At 42.3% G+C, this 20564-nt stretch overlaps 1 protein-coding gene across 22 annotated transcripts in view; it reads left to right on the top strand.

Moving 5' to 3' along the window:
• Positions 1–20564, top strand: part of ESRRG (estrogen related receptor gamma) — a 405024-nt gene that overhangs the window by 113305 nt on the left and 271155 nt on the right. For 9 of the 22 annotated variants that reach the window (XM_068675996.1, XM_068676009.1, XM_068675994.1 and 6 more), the window contains exon 2: positions 11575–11660. The exons of 9 other annotated variants lie outside the window; for them this stretch is intronic. The gene's annotated coding sequence lies outside the window, so the exon portion shown is untranslated. Of the gene's footprint in view, positions 1–2035; positions 2222–11574; positions 11661–20564 lie in introns of those variants that run through there. 4 more of the 22 variants (XM_068676006.1, XM_068675991.1, XM_068676011.1 and 1 more) reach the window with 3 other exon arrangements.

The raw sequence follows: 20564 nt of genomic DNA, 5'->3' as shown, positions 1-20564 counted from the left end.
AGGGGGCTAATGAAAAGGCTTTGTTGATTTTAACGAATTGCAAGCCACTGTAGCCAAAATAAATATAATCTGCTTTTTGGATTAGTTGTCACACATGATTTTACCTACTAACAGTGATTAAAGAACCCTGGTGGACCAGAAGCATAGCTGCTCTCTGGTGACTCTTGCTAAAATAGCAATAAACAGAAGTAAATAAAGACTTAGGGCATTAGTTATCTTTAATAAACAGTGACACTGCATATAATGTTTGAGGGAGACTTCAAAAACCTGTGTCATGCACAGCAGTGTCATTTCTTCCAGCGCAGAGAGCGTGGGTCATGCAAGAGGACCGATCACGGTACCTGGTGTCAGCAAGGCAGTGGCACGGAGCTGCTCATCTCATCTCGCTGACCTGTGGCCCCACATCCAGGGCTGCCAATGCCACCAAGCACCTCGCTGAGACCCTCAGTGTTCAGCCATTTTCACCCAGTGGCGGACCACAGGAACAAAGTTTAAAATGTTTGAAACTAGAGGGATTGCAACAGGAAAATGAAGGGTGTGTTAATTGCTTGTGTAATTATGCAACCTCCTAACCACTGTAATTCCATCCAGTTAATGAATGGAGGACCAGTGCTGGTCTCTCCTACCTTAGCGTTTGTAAGCTGGTACAAAGAATGACTTGCCCCTGCTGACATCTTTTATCCCTGGTATTTTCCCTGTAATAAAGGGTGGGTGTGTTTCCTCATCCCATTCACGTCTGTTGTGAGAGGCAACAATTACTGCTGATGGCATTGTACTACTCCTTTGTACTAACTGTTGCTTTTAATCAGTGGATAGAAGAAACAAAACAAATGAAAGCATGTTTTCTCTTCATAGAGGGGATTATTTCTGTAGCAATGAATGTTGGCAACAATTTTAGGCTGTACTGTATGGGGGAAAAACACCTTCATGAGAGGGGCAAGGAACGAAGAAGTTTCCCATCAGGAACACGGGAAGTCAGATCTTTTGAAAAATAAAAAAACTGAGGGAGTGCAAAACACAAGAATGATTACTTTAGGGAAAAATCCTAGCAAAACAGGGAGGGGGGCTGAGCTTTCTAATGAGCCTTCAACTTTTATTCATCTGTCCCTAATTGTACACCCCTGGAAGGCACATGGCACTGCTCTGCAAAGAGTTTCTCTCTTCTATGACAGCTAAAACCCTTCAAATTAATCAAGTAAACATCCTCAGGCGATTTAGAATTTTATAACTCTTTTCTGATGCATGGAGTTAAATTCTTGTTCAGTGTTTTGGGTGAAGTCGTGCAGTGGTTACAATATACTCCTGACTTTACAATCTATGAAAAAAAGCTGTGATACCCTGCTCAGGAAGGGAGCAAGACCTACCAAGGCCCCATCACTCTGTTGGCTGGAAGTCATTAGGAGTTTGGAGAATTGCCCAATGGTGTAATTCAAGTCTTGACTGCATATCTTATTGGTTAAAAATAGGAGCCAACTCCAGCTCATCAGTTTTGCTAAGAAACTATTGATTGTGATTAGCAAGCTTAAAAATAATTACCTGGTGTGTTCATTGCTATCTTTGGACATACTCTCATATTCCTACTCTGATAGAAAGTATTGAGCAGCACAATAGGGCTATTTGATGACTAAGGTGTTGCACTGTGTGGAGGGGAAGGAGGGTACTGAGCACTAATTGTTCCATTTCCTGGTGATTGACACCTGCACTGGGGAGAACCCCGGCCTCACCACAAATTAGCAGAGGGTGCAGAGGAGCTGTGTAGATCCCCCCTTGTTCCCATAGGTGCACATCCATATTTCCAGTTCTTTCCAGGTATGGTCATCACTGTTACCAGTCAGCTTTTCTTTGGCAGCCCCAAATCCACCTAGCACCATGGCTGCTGCATCCTACAGAGGAATAAATTACTGATTTGCTTAGCACCAGGGGAAAGGGGTTGAGTTTCACCTGGGTTTTAACACGTACTTTAAAAGCCTGGAGGTGTTGATTCATGTGTTTTGAGTTGATCCCAAGCAGCTGAAGCAATTAAAGTACCTGGAAGGCTATCTTTCTGTCTTTGGAAGTTGTTGTTTGTGCAACAGAGACAGTTGTAGTAAGTGGCTGGATTATTACTACCTACAGAACTGTGCGTTCATGTGAACCTGCATCCGTTTCAGGCTGTTCAAGCCTGGGCTGCCACCTGAACATGTGAGAAGAGTGATTTATACCTGTCAAGTGCCTGATACAGGTCAGTGGCTGCTTCAGGGTGCTACCTTAGCTAGGCTTTGACTCTTGAGCGCTGTTGGAAAAGCGGCTTTGTTGCCATGGGCTGTTGAGAGAGCCTAAGAAGAGTAACTTTTCTATTTATATGCATTGTCAGAAGTTGGATGATGATAGGACTGTGTGATACTATGTTTTCAGGATCTCCTCACCTTGTTCTTCTGGCTTCAAATCCCATATGAACATATGTACCTTCAGATCACAATAATCCTTACTGCTTGGTTTGGTTTTGCATTTTTGATTTATGTTTTTTCTTGAGCTTTGTTCTTGTATTTGGGGTGTACCAGGATTATCCTCAGAAGGCACCTGACACGATGGCAGGGGGTGCAACACAAATTATATGTGTAGTTTGTGAGATTTCTGTGGAAGCTTGTTGTGGGGCTGTGCATATTAAAATGAAAACTCATCACCCAGCCTATGGGCAAGGTGCAGGAAAGCTCTTCAGGCTCTCGCAACTCATGTGAAATTATAAGCATGTGTTTGTTCATCCAGCAGAGGGATTTGTCCTGGTGTTTTACCTGTTGATGTCTGTTTTTGATATTCTGACTTGGAATTTAATGAGTGGAATCACTTCTTAATGTGCTCACTGGTGCAGTGCTCTTCATATTAGCACAGATGTGAGAAGCAAGTGCTGGTTCGCACCAGTGTTAGAGTGCCTCGTGCCAGTTTGGGGTTTCATGGCGCTCAACAGCGGAAAAGATAAAACAAGGGGGTTCAGTAAGTTCACAGAAAAACTCTGGGTATGCTCATTCTCCTTTGCACTACGGTTTGCCTTGGAGGAAGAGATGCAGATGGACTGCAGCTGCAGTGACTGGGGCAGACAAGGAGCTGGTGAACCTAATGAGAAGGGGCAGCTTTACTCCTCTTTGCTGCTCAACTGTTCTTGTCAGCAAGGGGAATTGTAGTTCTGCAGAAGGGAGGAAGGCCTGGGCTTCATGGTCAAAGAGCATGTGATGATATGGACAGTAACTTCATTGGTAGGAGCTCCTGACAGCAGCTTTATGCACTGAAGGTATTGTCATATGCTTTTTAAGACTTTCTAAGTGACTCTAAACCTGTTTACTGCTGCAGTTTATAAAAACTTCTGCAAACTCTCAATAGAGTCATACACATAAAACATGTATTTCCAAACAATTTACTTCAAAAACACTTGGTCTGACTCAAAAAAATACTATTGGAAGAGATACTTTTTTCCACTGTATTGAAGGGGGCTTACAGTCTTACACTCTTAAATTTAGCACTCTTTATTAGCATTATTCCAGGGTTCACAAAAATTTTATATAAGAGTTTGAAGGATTTATAATACGTATATAGTTTTTCATGTTTGAAAACAACTTATATAACTGTAAGATCTGATCCATTGGGATCTACCAGGGCTAGAAATGAGTGTTATATTGCCTTTCTCTGGTTTGACTACCTTCTCCTTCACCCAGGAAACTTCAATATGTGTTTTTTTTTTTTTCCATGTATGTCTGACTTTGTGTCAGAGACTTGTATGGCTACAGCTACTGCAGGTTCTCCGTGTTCCACAGTGCTTCTGGGAGAGTGTTGTTACTTTAAACATATCACTGGCTCATGAATACTGAGTGCCCTTCCTTAGTGTTTTGGCAGTGGCTCTGGTACTTTTTTGAAAGAACGGCGTGTTTTGGAGTAAGTCTACTAACAAATACAATCCGTGGATGTGGATTTTGGACACCAGCAGGGAATTCTGGTATGAAACTGGTCAGGTCTTGGCCATGGAGAATCTGAGCTAGTCAGAAGTCCCCCACTTTATTTACCACATGAATATGATTGTTATACAGCCCATTGGCTAAGTAAACAGCGTGTGATCTTACACAGTCACTATCCATATTATATTTAATACTTCTTGATGGAAGCAGTGAGAAATGGGGAGAAATACTTGTGCTTGTCTGTAGTTGATTGTTAAGAGCAAACTACAACCATGAGCCTGGCAATAATTTGAATTATTGCAGACACATGGAAAGAGTTTAAAAAAAAATCACAAGGGAGGTTTCTTAAGGATAATTTTATTAAAAGTTCATGTTTGAAGTGATGTCATTCTTTTCATTCTCTGTGTTCAATTGCCTTTCTGAAGCTTGGTCTAGCTATTCTGATGTGCAGCAAAAATATTACATCAAAGGTGAATGCTCGAATCCTGGCTGAAAAATAAAAAAGAGGGCAATGGGACATGGAAGGGTGGGGGGGAGAACCCCCAAATGGCTAAAAGTTCTTAAAAGTAAGATATAAAAGAAAATAATCATTTCTGTCCCCTGACAAATAGTTCAAAAAGTAGCCAACAGTTTGGATCTGGCATGTCACATTGCATACAAATGAAGAAACTGTCACCATTGCTTCTCTTTGAAACCTTTTGATCTGATCTTCTGTAGTAAAGGGCATATGACTTGATCAGGGCTTCTCCTCTGTTACATAGTCAGTCCTGATCTATTGAAATACCTGTGACAGGTTTCTCCCCTCAGCTGACAGGATTTTATTTTTCTTTCCTTCTCTTCGATGTCTTTTCCTGTGGTGGGTATTTGTGTCAGGTGGTACACTTCACCCATCCGTTTCCATCCAGGAAAGCAAGATTCCAAACTTGTCAAGTCCTAGCCAATACTGTATATTTTTAGTTGTAGGCTTGTAGCTGTTCTCTCCATTTGCCAAATGGACTTTTTTTTTCTTCCCTAGGAAGAATATGGAAAGTAGAACTAAAATAATAATCTGTAAAAACAGTGCACTAAACACAGTTATTGTAAAAATAAATAAATAAATAATAATAATGCATTGCGAGATGTATTCTGGTAATAAAATTAAGAATTGTCTTGTTACTGAGTACCTTTGAATGGATGACTTGAATATGTACAGCCAGTAATGGCAGGGGACAGTAGTGGAAGGAAAAGATTTCACAGAGCTCTAATAATTGATCCTTTAAAAAAACACAGTTTCTGTGAGGTGTTTATAATCTTGCATATGAGCTGCATGAACTTAAGCAGATATTTTGGGCCAGAACCAGTGCAGTCAAGCAAGCTTTTCCTGAGGGGCTGAGCACTGCTACTGTGGCTATCAATGGCAAAGCTATCTTGGCCTTGTCTCCTGTGAGCCCATGCTGGGGGGTCAAAAAAGGAGCAGCTGGGCTCATCTCAGACTAAAGGCTTGAATAAAACACCCTTGGGCCCATGTCTCACCCCAGCCTTGCCAAGGAGCTGCTGGTTGAAAATGGCCTTGCTGAGCTCAAAGCAGTGTTTAAAGAGGTGAAAGTTGATGATCAGTGTTTGCAGGGGAGGTCAGACTGGGTCAACTCTTTCAGTTTTCAACTGGTTAACCCATGAGTGTGCAATACTGACTCTCCTCCCCAGTGGGAAGTTGTCAAAGAGAAACCCCAACATCTTGGTCTCCATCATGGTGCCCAGCCTGGCCGTGGGCTGCCTGTCTGAACAGGCCCTGTTCCCTGTGCTGCTGTGGGTGGGTGGTAGATCAGGTGTGTCTGCATGTGCACAGGCAGTGTGCTGGGAGGGTTGCTGCTGAGTCTGTGCTGTTTCTACTGGAGGACCTTTCATAGGTGGGGCTGTCCTGTCCGTCAGTGATTTTTATGGTGGTAGCGATTAAGCCTGTTTACATGGGAAGTGTCCCTCTGTGTGCTAAGGTGGCTTGTGCAGAGTTCCTTTGGAACTGGAAAAAAATGGCTGATGGGCTACTTGTACAGAAGAGTCTCTTTCAGAGTTGACTTCACTGTGTGGAAATGCTTTGGCAGAACCAGAACATGTGGGACCAACCCAGGAGCACGTCTCTTGTTGCTGAAATCCCTTGGCTCTTGGTTCCTGGTTTAGCAGAGCAGAAAAGCACGTGGGGAAGTCCTGCTGGGCCCAAGTACATTATCAAGAGGCTTTGTTCCTCGTCTAGCAAAGCTAACTTTGTTTCATCTAAAGAGCTTGGATTTTTCAATGTCTGTGCTTCTTCCCTTTTGTCCTCTGTTGGATGAGGAACAAAATTTGGTAATGAGTAGTGGGTGCCCAGAAAGGACTGGGTTTGGATGCTGAGTGGAACAGAGACTCTTAAATGTTAGGTTATTGGAATTCAAACAGCATCCAGGTTGAAGTGGGTTTGCCTTTTATCCACTAACATGAAGGTGCAGGTCAGCTGTCTGACTATCTAGGTGGGTGAAAGCTCAGTTTGCCCAAGTTTCACAGGATATATTGACTCTCTGTTCAATATATCACGGATGCCTCAGCCCTGGGGTGCAAATGGCCAGGAACAGAAACACCAGAGGCTGCTTCCTCCACAGCACAGAGTGCCTGTAGGCTTGTCATCCTCCCAGCAGCCTTGTCAGGGTGGGATAGGGAGCACCTTTTGTGTCAGCCAGCAAGGAGGCCTGCTGGCAGTGCCAAACAAAGGCTGGAAGAAAAATGGATGTGTGGGTAGAGATCAGTCTGCCATGGCAACCCCTCTTCCCCAGCTGGTGAGAGAAGGATGGGGGGGGACCTGACAGGTTCACCAGTCCCCCACCAAGGAATGAGGATGTGGGGGAACGGGATGCTTAACACTCAGCATGAAGGATTAGCAGATCCAGAAAACCACCCATTTGCTTTCAAGGCATCCTCTGCAATCAGCATAATTTCTCACAAGGAGAGGGTTTTACTGTAGAACAGAAGGTTGTGGAATGGAGTGTTTACAAAGGGAGAAATAATTATATTTATGGACTGGGAGTATAAGACCTTTTTGGCCCCGATCACCTGTACGTCTACTTTGCATACAGGAGGCAAGTTATTGGATAGTTTAAACTGTTGGCTATTTTATAATAATAATAATAACAATTTAAAGATTTTCCCAGCTGTTAAAGGATGCAATTTTTCTTTCATGGACCATTATGTATGCAAGACCAATTGGTAAACTGCGATATACTGTTCTGTAATTATTCTCCCCTGTAGCTTTAATGAGGAGATCTGTGTGCAGTTTGATGGGAGAATATACTCTGCCGACAGCTACAGTGAAAATCAAGACAGGTGTAATCTGCTTACTGTAGTCTGTGAATCCTCACCATGTGGCTATGTTATCTCTAGTGCATGTTTATAGAAAGATGCTTGTAAAAGGATTTAATTTAATGGAATAATGGTAACTGACACTATGAAAATGAAGGGGCTCAAATAATATGGTGAGAAGAGTCATATAAATACTAGAGTAGATGATAAAAAAATAAAATTGAGATATTATGTCTTTCAGTTAACATCATAGGAAAATACACATTAAGCAATGCTATGTACTAAATAGAAATATGTTCTTTATTACTAGCCTAGTCTTAGGAAAGACTTAGAGAAAACATCACTCTGGAGATACGTACCCAGTCCTGTTGCACTTGCATGGGCAGAGGTGCTTTTGCTGGAGCTCTGCATGGGCGCCTTTCCAGGTTTGGAGTATTAAGAGTAGAATATCTCTTAAAGGCAGATACTCTGCTGAGCCATAGCCAAAAGAATAGTTGTGTGATGAAAGGGCCAGCTGAGACATCATTTAGGAACCCACTGTACTTGTGATGGGGAGGCTTCATCCAGGCAACTGTGTGATTGTGCCTCGGTTTCCTTAAAGTTATCACTGTACAGGTATTTTCAGAAAAGCAGCCCAAATAGCTTATTCTTGTGAAGCGTATTGACAAAAAGCAGTAGCTTTTTGCCAGTAGCATTTGCATGATTTTGTTCTTTTGGACAGATAATCTTATTTAAGCAGAAATGTGAATCTAATTCTTATTTCCAGAGGATGAGAGGAATAATACCCAGTCACTCTCCATGGGTGTGATTTATTAATTATCAGTCATTCTTAATCACCTAATACTGACATGCATCTAAAACACTGGAGAGTTTAATATCTGAGAGAATACTCTACCATGATTTTTCTCAGCAGTCCATTTTTAAATTGGGTGCCAGCACTTTAGTTTTGTGTTTCTGATCCTGTATGACTCTTGCCCTTGAACAAGGAGCGTGAATGCACTGAAGATGGCATAAAGTTGCTAGTAAGAGCAATACTTAGTGATGTCCTGTTCTTCAGCAAATTAATTGAAAGCCTTTGGCTCACAGAATTTGGATATCATATGACACATTTTTTTAATATTTAACATTTAGTGTTAAGATACATGTTATCTGACTTGCTCTCCATACCAAGGATAGCAGAAGAGTGTAATTTGATATTTTGCCTGATGCAGTAACATACTATGTATTAAAAAATACTGAATAGCACTTCTGTTGGGGAAAGGTGGGGGTTGGATGGGAGTCGAGCATTGCTGTTAATTATTCTTATTATGCTGATCTCACTCAGATTTTGAGCCTGGTGATTGCACTGACAAAGGAGCAGCCTTGATTTCTGCACATATGCTACAGTTACTTGTAAAAACCAGGCTCACAGATTGCTCTGAAGCTTTTACAGTTCCTGTAGAACATTTCCATAGTTCCAGCAGTTTGATCACAAATGCAGCATCTCTCTCCTAATGCTGTGCAGGTTGATAAAACAGTTGCCGAGCTGGAGTCCCTAAAGAAATTATTAATTATCTGGTTAATGTGCATCAGGCTGTGGGAGTGTGAGATTAATCACCAGTGCTGGGATGAGTTGCTGAAGTGGATTTTGGTTTTTCGTCTCCTGTCACTCGGTAATGGCTTTTCCTTCCTTCACCATCAGGTGAACAGGTGCGGAGATGCTGTATTTTCATTTTCCTGTAGTCAGTAACAGCCGGTGACCAGGAGATGCCTTTTTCTCAGTCCTGCTGCATGAGCAGTTTACAACATGGAGCGCTACCTGCTTAGGATGTTCCAGCTGCAGGAGATGCTCCTACAGCACAGGACTGACCTGAGCCTTCCCACATAAACACATTCAAACACATGCGCTCAGGGAGGGGTGCTGGAGAGGAACGCTGGGGCTGCTTCTGTATTCTCCAGGTCTTGAAGGGGCTGATTTGTATTTGGCTGTAGAATTGCAACTTGATTCCTATTTTGAATGTATTTATAGTACTCTGAATTTCTCAGTGAACGAACAATGAATATGCCTCCTTTGCTTAAGGTAACAAAAGAAAAACGAGCTCCTGCAAAGTAGCTTTTGTACTTTATAGGGCAGATTCAGAAGAAGGTTCTAGTGTGGTCTTGAGTTGGTACCATCCTTAAAGCCAAATGTTGCATAAATATTCACCATGGGAGAACACATCTAACTTTTCCAGCAAAGGTGGATGAGTCAGGGCACTTGGTTGCAATGCTGTAGCGCTGGCCCTGTGCTTTTAGCTGCCATTAGGCAACAGCAGCTGCACCAGAACTTATTCAGCAAAGCTCTGATGTTCCTCCAGGGGTCCCTACTGGGTGGCATGTGCTACCACTGCTCAGTGTGCTGATGAAAATCTGAGAAGTAATTTATTTTTAAAATTTTGCAATTGTGATGCTACACAAACCCTTTCAACAGGAAGCCGTGACAGCTGTGTCTCGGGGTCAGGACCACTGACTGGAAGTGTCTTTTGCTTCAGTGAGGACTAGTGAGGAGAAAGGAGATGAGGTGGGAGGAGCTGGGTTGTACTCATCTAAAGCAGAGATTTTTGCCTGAGGGCCGGGGGAGCATACTCTAGTTAAGAAGGAAAGAAGCTGTGGACAACAGCATAACAATCCTTGCAGTAGTGTGTGCTGAGGGCCAGAAGCAGAGGCTGACCCCCTCTTTGTAGAAGGGTTTGATGACTAGCTAAGTAATAATGCCCAGTCCCCAAACTGGCACTGTTGTAGAGTCTAGTCATTTGGGTTACTTCTGTCATCTCTAACACAAGTGGTGTTTCTCCTCATCCTGATGAAGTTCCATAAATGGCCGTAGCTGCTGGGACCTTAAAACTCATGGTACTTCAGGAGACCTTCTACTTGACTGCTTTGTCAACTCTTTTTTTTAATGATGTGAATGTGTAGTATTGGCCTTCATCATCTTGGCTGAACTAGTGTTTTTTTCTCCCTGCAGAACTGAACATTTTTGATTACCTTGCCACTTCAAGCAGGTGGAGATGTACTTACATTTGAGATGGCCTTCAACTGCTCGTTCATTGATCTCTTGCTGTCCATGTTGTACTATCCTGAATCTTGCTGCAGCTAATGGTGTTACCTTGGGAAGGGAGGATAAAGGTGTTTGGTATTCAGAGAACTTGCATTTCATAGCAGCTGTATGCTGCAGGCTGGGATCCCTGAACAGCCCCATGATGACAGAACCATCCATTTGTTTGGCAGGCTGTGGTACAACTTCACATTAAATGTAGATGACCCATTTGTGTTTGAAAACCCCTTGCCAGCCAGTCAGTATGGCAGCAGTGGGGTTTTAAACATTAAGCGGTCTTCAGGGCACCAGGTTGAGTATTTGCATCGCAGTTGTTTGGTTTTCTGCTCCTTGTAGAGCTTCCTGAGCTTGTTGTGATAAGTAAAACCAACTTTACTTTGTTAAGCTCAGCAGTTCCAAGCACTGAAGAGAGATAAGTGGGGGGGGAGGGGGGATAGATGGGACCTTTAGGGGACAAGACACATATTGCTGTCTGTATTGGGATGCAGGTCGCTATTTGTGTATGGCTTTATTTAATAGTAGCTAGTGTGAGTCTTTATGCAGGTTTGTGTGAACATGCACGCAGGCATGCTTGCCCATGGTGGTGTACAAAGGTAAAAGGAGCATGTGTAAAATTTGGTAAATGATGAAACATAAGGACACTAACTCAGCTGACTCTTCTGTAGCTGTTGATCTCTGGTGCTTAAAAATAAGTAGAATAGCAGTTTTTCAGATGAGTAAATTGTGCAAATCCATGCCTAATTTACATGTACGATCACCTTGACTGCTTGTACAAATCAGGTAATTGCGCATGCAAATAGCTAATTAACACAATTAGCTGATCTGCTGATGCAGTCTCAGGATCTGTAAGTGTACACTAGCCATGTAGTGATTCTGTATCTACAAACCAGTTGTATGAAAAATCTTTACCCTGATAATTGTTAGCAGATGCAGGGGGTCACTTAGGTTTTCAAGTCAATTTTGGGGCTTTGGGGTGAAGTGACTGATGGGGATCACAGCTGTTAGTGCAGATCAGAACTGAGTGGGAATCCAAAACCACTTGGGTTTATGGGAAAAATTTCCCTTCAAAGTCTCTATCTGGCATTGCTGCCAATACACACAGCCAGCACCGAGACCTGCAGCAGGCTGGTCTGCCTGGTGGTATGGGGCTGCGGGTGTGCTGGTCTCGCAGAAATTGGTCCACATGAGCACAGGGCCACGCTGGTTTAGCTCTATCTCTTCTTAAAACTTCCTGTGAGCAGTGCTCATTAGTCACCTCTGTGTTACTATTTTTAGATGCATGAAATATTTTGGATTTTAAAGCCTGCTGCTTCCTTTTGACTTCATTGAAAAGAATCTTCTGGGGAAAAAAGATTTAACGGGTGAGTTTTCTGGTTTTTATCTATTTGTCCGGCTTGGAGATCACTTCATCAGCATGTCAATGTTAAGCAAAAATACCCAGGCAAGTTTAAATGTGCAGATTGTTAAAGTTCTGGGACCGCATAAATGACATTAAAATAGGAGTCTTCTCCAAGGGATTTCAGAAACATCTCTCTTCCACCTTTGTGGAGCATTTATTTCTACTGTTTTTATAGCTGTTATGATGTGGGGAGAACCCTTCACTGTAATAGTGATTTATGCTTTCAAAGCAAACCTGTTTGTAGGAACTGGTTTTAAGTTGCCATTGTATTTTAACATCAGCATTTGTATCTTCAAACTGAGTCTACATGAAAATAACTAGAGAATCCTCTGACTGCAGGTATTTCTTGAACAATTTTTAAAAACTTTCCTATTTATAACACAGAAAACTTAAATTTGTGTATTAGGTTTGTGACTTACCTGACTTCTCTGAACTTCCTTTCTTACAAGTTTATTTTAAAACAAGGACAAAACGTGCCATTATGATGCAACTTCCAGGATTCAAATCACAGTAAGAGGTCTGTACCCGGACCGTGTGGCTGTGTTCTGAAGTCTAGCACTTTGGTTGTTCTTGCACTTATATATCTCACAGAGATGTCTGTGGTATGTCACATTTTCCTTACTTGGAAGATTTCAAAGCATGTTGAAAAGCAATAAGTGAGATGCTGATTGTGCAAAGATTGTTTTGGCAAAAGGAGCACCTTGTTATGCACTCCACAGCAGCACTCTCACGTCCTTAAAAACTGCTCTGTGAAGGGAATTAATTGTGGCCAGGAATCCTGGGATACGTCTTCAAAAAGACCAACTAACCAAAAAAACATTTCACAGTGCCTTTTGTGTATATGTGCATATATGTATAAATAATCTAGGTGGTGACCAGATAAGACCCAAGGGACTTCAAACTATTCCTTATGTGAAAGATCCTGTTTCTGGTAGAGCAGCATCCATCTAGTGGTAGTTGAGTGTAGAATCAGGAGAGAGGAGTATCAGCCCTGGTGGGGTCACGAAGTCTCTCATCTGAAGGTCAGAGCATTTCTAAACAAGTACAGAGGAAGCCCCTCAAGCACAGGAAGAAAATGTGCTTAAAGGTACATTTTTAAGAAAACAAAATGAGGAACAAAGTAGGGGAAACTTCCACGCTCCGTGTCTGCAAAGAATGCCGTGAAGAAGCATAAAGCCCATAGGTCCCCTCCTTCCTTTATCAATCTGTGTAGTGGCACTATTGGATGTGGGAATTAAAAAAGCAGAGTCGGAGGCTCGAATGCTAGTTTGCATGCTGATACCAGAGTGCACTTCCAGCCTGCGGCTTGTGCTTATCAGCTTTAGTGTCCGAGCCCTGGGAGCAGGCGGGAAAAGCTCGCGCTTTGGTGTGTGCACAGGCTTCCCCCACCCCTCCCGTGTGTGCCTGGCAATTTAAAGATGCAAAATTCATTGAATGACAAATTCTGATTAGCGAGGAGCTGAGGCCTCTCTGCCCCAAAAGGGAGCCAGGGAGGATGTGCACTGACTTTATTACTGCCCGTGTCAGACTTTATCCTCTGCTGCCCTGCTCCTCTTTAAAGGAACAGTGGCAGTTGTTTGTTAAGTGTCATATGTTTTGGCAAAACCCACAGCTTTTAAGATTTCATAACTGATTATTCCTCAATGAATTGTAAGTCATTAAAAAAAAAAGACTGTAAAAGTATTTTGCAACATCAAATTTCCACATTGAGTTTACTGTAGTTTGTGACCTGGAGTTGAAAACTAATTGGGGAATGGGGAAAAAAAAAAAGTTATAGTGAAAATAAGCTGTTTGTTTTTAAAGGCTACCAAACTGAACAAGTCTGGGAGAGAGACAGAACAGAAAATCAGACAAATGAGGATTCTGTAGCTCTTTGTATTGGGATAGCTTAAACCCTGTTTCTACCAGGACACAGAACTGCTTGAAGAATTGTGTCTAAAGGCTATAACATGTGTAAGCATTGTATAGATGTGTTGTGTTTTTTTCCTATTCTGACACTATCTCTGGGCTATACAGTGTCAGATGGAGAAAGAAAGAACCATTTATCAATGGTTAAGATTTGGCTAAGGTTACATCCACCAAGCACTGAAGGAGCACCCCTATTCCTAGGCATCTAACTTGGAAGATACCAAAAAATATGGCTTAGTTTTTCTGTAGTTATTCACAGACTCACAGACATTAAATAAAATGAAAATGCAATGTTGAAGCAAGTGCCAAATTGCTGCAATACACAGATGACTTCTCTTGTGCCCTTCCCTGTCTAGGGCTGTAGTGCTGGCCAGCGAGATGGCTGGGTGCCTTTTTCTGATCAAGTGATGTCTGAGGAACAGCTGATGGCTGAACTCATCTAAAACAGAGTTGGTGGTTACAGTAGGGCCCATCCTCCAGAGAGTTGGTAGTTATGGTTTATGTAAAGATCTGCACCTACAGTAACCCTTTTGCCTGCAACACAAATGTTTTCTCGAGGTTTCTTCTTTGAAATAGCAATTGGTGTCCATGAAAGACAATCCCCATTATCTCTAGATAATGAGAAGACATCATTCCCTTCTGGCAAAAGTTGGCCTCTTTCTAGATATTTACACCTCTGCCATGCAGCCCACACTCATTTGGTGTCCCTGGCCACAGAGCCAGTAGTGCTCGGGCTAATCTGTTTCCTGCAGCGTGTAGGTGTGTGTGAGGAGTCTGTGAGCATTGTGCCACTGGCTGCCAGGCAGTCTTAAATCCCATTTGAAGTCCCAGTTGTTTATCTTTCAGTTGCTTTGTGGTTAGACCTTGCTTGAGTATTTTTATTTAAGTCCTGTGATGAAACCTGTGACGAATGGCTTTGCAACCTTCAGTACAATGGAGTGCTTTGCAACAGCGCTGTTAAACACCTTCCCACCAGCCCCCCCAGATCTTCCAGCAGGGTCATGGACTGCTGTGCAGCAATAAGTTGGTTCTTTGTTTGGTGATTTGGGGGTTCTTGAGGTTCTGTCAATGTGAAACCTGTTGAAATCTGGTGCTCTGCAGCCAGTGTGAAGTTAGCCTGTGCTCCAGGGAGGATTTCCTGGTGGGATGGTCTGAAATGCCTGTGTGGACATCCCCACAACCTTCCAGTCATATGTCTCGTCTCAAGCACTGAACGAGCATTTAACGCTGTTCTTGCCTTCCCTATCACCACTATGGTGGATCTCTGCTTACAGTAGGTGGCTCTGCTGGCATCGAAACAAAATGCTGCTGCTCTCATTGCTCCCTTTGTTGAGGGGCTGAGGGAAGAAACAAGGTGTAGGTGATATAGTTTGATCCTCAGCATGACGGCATCCCCGCATTGTGCCTGCTGCTCCCTAAAACTCCTAATTTCAGTGGGGTATAGGCTGTTATACCTCTAGAAAACAAAGGAAAGTATGTTGGAGCACAAAAAGAGATTACTGCATTTTGTCTTGCAACACCTTTATTTACAGAGTTTATCCTGGGAACCTTAAAGTGTTGCTAGCTGTAGCAGAAACTCAGTACACAATGACTGACTTCTCCCAGTGAATCAACAAGCACGTTGTATTGACATTTAAGTTTTGAGGTCTTTGTATATCCCTGGTGCAGGAATGAAGCTTGCAGATCAGCTGCTACTGGCTAGGAGATGTAGATGCATTATTAGGGATAACTTGGTTTATCTCTTTTGACACTTTTCTGATATCTCTTGATCATTAAGGTCTGGATTAAGTGGGGGAAAAAAAAAACATTACTTGCACGGATGTTGTGTAGCTTATGCCTCAGATCTTTTATGAGAGAGTTTGGGTGTTTAATGTCTTCTGATTGAAAAAGAAAAAGTCATGTGTACGTCTTCCTTCTGTCAGGTGCTGAGATGAGGTTTAGGTAAGCACATAACAGCAACCCAGATATCTGAAAGTCACATTTACAGTTGCACCTAATATGATTGTACATAAAAAGAAAAAAAAAATAAGGGAAAGGAACAGGCTTTTTTTTGTCGGCTTTTTCCTTTTTTGTGGTGTTGGAGGATTGGGGTTTTATTTGAACTTCCTGGGTTAAATGACGCTTAAGACATACTATGCTTGGTGTCACTCCTGGGACCTGTATTTCCCATCCTGTGATGTGGTGTGATGATGTTTTTGTGAGGCAGTGCTGCGTCAGGAGCCTGCTGGACGTCTGAACCCAGCATCGGAAGGTGACGGCTTTCTGGGAGCCGTGTCTGCAGAGCCACATAGATGAGAGGAGGTGCTTGGCAGCCAGCAGCTACTGGGAGCAAGTAGGAAAAGTAGGTCCGGATGTGTTTGCCTGCCCAAAAACTGTACTGATCTTCAGAAATGTTTTTTTGTTCCAAATCTGTACTCCTTGGAAAACATAGCTATTGTTTATAACTAATAAATTAACGTCTTTCATACTGAACCTGTAAGAGAATGCAGAAATCAACCATTTCTGTCCTTCAGTCTGACTGTGTGTTTCACAGTAATTCAGCAGGTGTATATGGTACTCCTGATCTGGTGAAATATCAAGGAGGTTATTGCATCACTTCACTGCAATAGCATAAACGTGATGGTACTGCTGAAAAACCCATCCTAGGGATTGATGTATTTAGCAGCCTGATGCACCCTAACCAAGGCAGGCCTTTATTTATACTAGTTTGTTCCTCTTCAGCACTTTTCATCTGAGTGTTATGAAAACTGGACTTCACCCTGTGAAGTCGTTACCATAACCAGTTATGAAGGGAGAACCAAGGCTCAGGTAACTTGCAGCTTTCCAAAGGTTACCTTGCGTGTCGGTAGCAGAGCACAGAGAAGGGTCCGTCCATCTGTTTCCCATGCTGCTACTTTTTTCCACACTTTCTTTAACCATCTGGGAAGAAATTCATCACTATGCAGTGTCTAGCACAACATACGTAAACAAGGATCACTTAAGTTTTCGAGTGAGACCTTGTGCTGGTGCTGTAGAGAGGGATAAATTGGTCCAGAACTTTGTGAGCTGCTTCACAAAAGACAAATGACTGCATGCAGCGTGACTTGAAGAGAAGCTGCTCCCTAAGAGAATACGGAACCTCGGCATAAGTAGATCTGCAAACTAATGACGTAAAAATAGCTTCAATAATGAAAAGTTGGTAAATAGAGGCATGGCAGCAATTAGGATGTGTGTGAGAGACAAGCTAAACAGACCTAAGTTTGAAGGAATTTATTGTCTCGGAGTTCCTCTGGTTAAACTCAGTGCTAGGTCACTTCTAGTTGAAGCAGAAGACTAGTTATTTGTAGAAGCCTAAGGTCATCTTCCTGTAAAAACAAAGCAAAACAACTACCTTATGCTTGAGCTTGCTCAAAATAATTAAAATGTGTTGAAAGACTTGAGGATGTATTTCCTTCTCAAGATTCCCGATCCTCTGTATTCTTCTTGCCAAACGAGTGGTTTCATTATTGATTATTACTTTTTCATGGAGGTGGCAAGGGACTGTGAGGTTCTTAATAACTATATTCAGATCCCCTGTCTGGTATGGTTTTATTAGCTTAAAAATAACAGGGGGAGTGAAACGTTTTGAAGTTCCTTTAACTTTTATTTTTTCCTGGTATCCCAGATGATTTCCAGGGCACCCTCAGTGAATACCAGAAGTCTGTAGTCTCACTTTTTATGCCTTGAATTGCTGCACCCCAACACTGAGGATCACAGGATCAGATGTGAAAGCTCAGCTTCAGTGTTCTTGGTCTCTTTTTCAACCCATAGTTGAAAATTTTCTTCTGTCTTCTCAGATGTTCCTAAACATGGCAACAAGCATGGCTCTGCAACAGATGCAATTCTTTCTAGGTCTCTAGGTAACATTTTAACCTGTGTAATGTTCACAGCATAGCATCGTAAGTAATATTCCAGGAAATACGCTGCCGCTTGTTAAAAAGGATAGGACCCCAGAGATGCCTTTAAATATGCCTGTAAAGTGAGAGGTGCCAAGAGAAAGATAATATGGCTGATTATAGTTATTTACCTTACATTTTCATTCGCCCTTAACTGGGTGTAATTTAGGGGCATGAAATCTCTTATTGGAAGTGTATTTGCATTAAACAGCTCTAAGCAACCATGAAAGTGCAGAAGCTGAAAAATTGACAGACTGGGTTCCTAGAATCCCAAAGTAGCATTTTTGTAATAAGCATACAAACAAATCAAATAAACATGTTTTGCTTCAACGATTTAAAGAATATGGTCTTTGGAGTAATTTGTCTTTTTTTTTTTTTTTTTTAAAGCTATCATTTCTAACCTTTTCATTGCCTATCTCTAGTTTGCAGCTCCTCCTAACAATCTGCAGCAATTTCCAACCCAGCTGTTGTGGTTGCACAGCATTGTGCCTTTGTTTAGATTTCCATGAGCTATCAAATCTGACTATAAAGGGGATTACCTGACTGGTAATGTTGTTTTTCAGGTCTGCACTTTTTAAGAAATAATTGTTTCACAGTTGCTTTAAAAAAAAACAAAAAAAAAAACCTCTGAAAATCAAACTTTGCAGTTGGATGGAGTCCAGTCTTGCAAGTAGGTGCCTTTTTTTATAATCCCCTTCGCTTTCCTTGCAAATGATTGTAAATTGTAATCAACTGTAAGAGTAGTGGATATTTTTAATCAGCTCATCCCTCTGTAAGAAGACTAAAGTTTTCATGAGTGTTTTTTTTAGAATGAAACTGTGTACTATTAAACAGATATGATCTACCTCTGCCTCATGGTAGCTGGTCAATTACTTTATATCCCTTCTCTCTCCCACAAGGCTGTCTGTTTAACTGAAGCTTGTGAAATGTTGTGATCTTTGCATGAATGGACTTATTGAAGTGTAAAGCATTAACAATATTTATTTCAGTGGATTGCAGAGTTAATGACTGAAGAAGAAAAACTGGTAAAACTTGCTTTCTATATATACAATAGAGTCTACAGGAAACTTAATTCATGTTTAAGAAAGCAGACACGTCTGTGTCTGAATCTGTTACAGTATGTGTGATCCCCATATCATGCTGGGTTGAATATCTTCTAACAATGTTATTGAAATATACCTCCAATGTTCAAATTTGAGTATTTCTTGCATTGTGGGTATTAAATGAAAACCAGTGTCTGCCTTGCTCTGCTCAGTGCAAAAGATATTTACTGTATTTGAGTGTCTTCAGTTTTGGTTCTCATTTTGCAAATGCAGTACGCTTTAATTAAGGCTTGTCACTTGAAATCTAATGAATACATTTACTGTAATGTCTCCATCTTGAGGAGGTGAATTTGACTTAGAAAATCCTCTCTGTCATAGAGGGGCTGATAACGGTTTGAAGAGTTCTTTTCCTGGGTAAGAGCCATTCTCCTGGCTTGTGGTGCTCTTTCTGGGTACAGGGTAGTAGTGCTCGCTTAAAGGATCACACTGTGTTGCTTTGTGCAACTTACAAGCACAAAAATGGATGAGAAAATCCGTGAAGTTGTGTATTTAGCTTGGAACATACCTGCATAGGATGGTCTTTTCCCTTTTCTCTTTCAACACTGTTTCAGAGGTGTCTTATTGATTATACTGGAAAGATGAAGAAACTCCTCTCCCTGAATTAAGCTTCTGTTAGTCTCTGAAAGGACTTTGACCAAACAGCGAATTGTCTAATACACTGAGGCATTTTTTTGTTGTTGTTGATTTTGGCTTTTAGATTAGATAAACCTTTCTATAAAAGCAGGTATTGGTTGACCTTTTACCCGCTCCTTTCAAAGGAAAGGGTTGCCTCACATTTCTTCTGAGGGTACTGCCTGCATCTCCAAATTTTCTACTGCTGCTGTTCAAGCACCTGCTTTTAACGTCAAGTCAAAATCCTAACTAATTTTACTGTTAAGTAAATGCCATTTTACATCTGCTTATTCTGCTGGAAAGCGTAGAAAAAACTTCGTTTTCAAAAGGAAGTTACCAAAGCCTCAAATTAATTGGTTTTCAGTGTTGCAATATTTTAAACCAAACGGGTGATTTTTCCACTAGTTAAATTAAGATTGTATCATGGTGGTGTGGTGTTGTGGGGGCAAGGGTCCTAAGCTTTTTCCTCAGCCTGTTGTAGCAGCTTTTTATCTGCACCACGTTCAGACTCAGGAGGATGATTGTGTTACACCTGTCTCTGTCAGAAAATGCTGGGGTTTGTGCAGAAGACGGGCCTGGCAGTGAGCTGAGATGAGAGGGAGATGCAGGGGATAGCCCACAAGGCACAGGAACATGTCCTGGCTCTGGGGTCTCTGGTCAGGGAGGCCATCCAGCCCTGAACTCTCATCCTGGTGAGAGAGCCAGGATGTGGTTTGTGTGGCAAAACGGCAGGACGGGTGGTGTTTGTGCCATGGGGGTAGGGAGAGGGGTGGTGGGAGGCTTGTGGGCTCACCTCAAAGTGTCCTGTGCAGTATGTGGATGCCCAAAAGAGAAGGTGACAGGCTGGCCACTAGCTCATTGTCCTCAAATGTCCTGGTTAGGAAATGATTTGGCAGGTGGTATCTGATTAACTTGCGGTCTTCTGTTGTGTCCAGTTTGTACATCCTACCAAGAGCAAAGCTTGGGTTTTCAGAATCAGGCACCCTGCTCTGGTGCTCTCATCCAGATCCCTGGAGAAGCTCTGCGGCAGTGGAAGTACCGAAGCGCCTCCCCCAGATCACACACAGCTGCCTCATCACAGGGCTCATCCTTCCTGTTGGGAGCAGTTCCCCAGTGGGGTGGTGGCAGGGGCACCCTAGGGCTGGGATGCCTTACCCAAGGCATCAAGTCACACCCAGACTTCAGGTTAAGCAGTGCTAAGGGCCCTGGATGGGCCATCTGCAAGGTGGGAGATTGCAGTGAATGACAAACATGTGCCAGTGATAGGTACAAGCTTTCTTGACCTGCCTTAATTTTTCTAATCAGGCCTATAATTGCTAGGGAAAGGTG

The sequence above is a fragment of the Anas acuta genome, chromosome 3, assembly GCF_963932015.1.
Source record: "Anas acuta chromosome 3, bAnaAcu1.1, whole genome shotgun sequence".
Taxonomy (NCBI): Eukaryota; Metazoa; Chordata; class Aves; order Anseriformes; family Anatidae; genus Anas; species Anas acuta.
This window is presented reverse-complemented; position numbering and strand designations above follow the sequence as displayed.